This window comes from Euprymna scolopes, chromosome 41 (genome assembly GCF_053919585.1).
Source record: "Euprymna scolopes isolate OS-2025 chromosome 41, ASM5391958v1, whole genome shotgun sequence".
NCBI lineage: Eukaryota > Metazoa > Mollusca > Cephalopoda > Sepiida > Sepiolidae > Euprymna > Euprymna scolopes.
Genome location: NC_136522.1, coordinates 42,476,926 through 42,478,096, shown reverse-complemented (window position 1 = coordinate 42,478,096; position 1,171 = coordinate 42,476,926). Strand labels below are relative to the sequence as shown.

Genomic DNA, 1,171 nt, shown 5'->3' with positions numbered 1-1,171 from the left:
AAATTAAGAGAGCCTGCTTTGCTGTTAAGCAATCGCCATATTTATGTTGTGTGAAAATGGCTTTCCTGATAAAACACGATAAAGAAAAAACATAATCCCAAGTAGTCACACTGAAAAGCTGTATAATCGATGACTAATCATCAGATTTGATGGTAAAATATGAAATATTATTTGTTAACAACAAGTACATGCACATAAAAATAATCCATTGTAAATAGTCATAAAAGTACTCAACTATGAACTACCTATACGTGATTCAATAAATCACTCTCTAAAGAGCTGTGATATAACAAAACAATCGATGACACAATGAATTCAACATGCATTACATCAAAAACCTTCTTGGCCTTTTGGTCAAGATCAAAGTGTAGTATCTGTTCCGGCAGATACTGCAAGCTATGACTAGCAAAGACCAGATGTGGGGGCAACCCCACATGCCTGACCTTTAACCAGCTCCCATTTCCCACCTCTTGGGAGCTGGTCCCCTTTTTCCCTTCCCCCTCCCTTCACTCCTCACATTAAAAATTGGCCTTGTGCCTAATTTGCTCGGTGGGGGAGCAAATAAATACCATCTGTTCCGGCAGATGCTGCAAGCAAAGACCAGATGTGGGGGCAACCCCACATGCCTGACCTTTAACCAGCTCCCATTTCCCACCTCTAGGGAGCTGGTCCCCCCTTTCCCTTCCCCCTCCCTTCACTCCTCACATTAAAAATTGGCCTTGTGCCTAATTTGCTCGGTGGGGGAGCAAATAAATACCATCTGTTCCGGCAGAAGCTGCACTTAAGATAATTTGTACCAGTCAATGGAGGGGAAACCCTCTATACTGGGACAATTATTATTTTTGGTAACCAGAGTGCCCCCTTTTTGCCTACTTTTAGGGGAGCTGGTTTTTACCTCACATTAAAAACGGCCTTGTGCCTAATTTGCTCAGTGGGGGAGCAAATAAATACCATCTGTTCTTCAGATGCTGCGCTTCCATTTCTTGTTCTCTTTCGGTGGAGGAGAAATCCTTCACGACTGAGACAATTTTTAATTTTGTACCTTTTCTCCACGTTAAAAAACGACCCTGGTGTCTAACTCTGTCCCGTGGGGAGGCATAGTAAATAGGTACATCAAAAAGATTCTATCTTAACAAAACAATTCATAATATTTCTTGGAACTCGTCTCCCG

At 41.9% G+C, this 1,171-nt stretch overlaps 1 pseudogene; it reads left to right on the top strand.

Moving 5' to 3' along the window:
• Nucleotides 1-334: 334 nt before the first annotated feature.
• On the top strand, nucleotides 335-489 carry LOC145266780 (U2 spliceosomal RNA; annotated as a pseudogene).
• The last annotated feature ends 682 nt before the right edge of the window (nucleotides 490-1,171 follow it).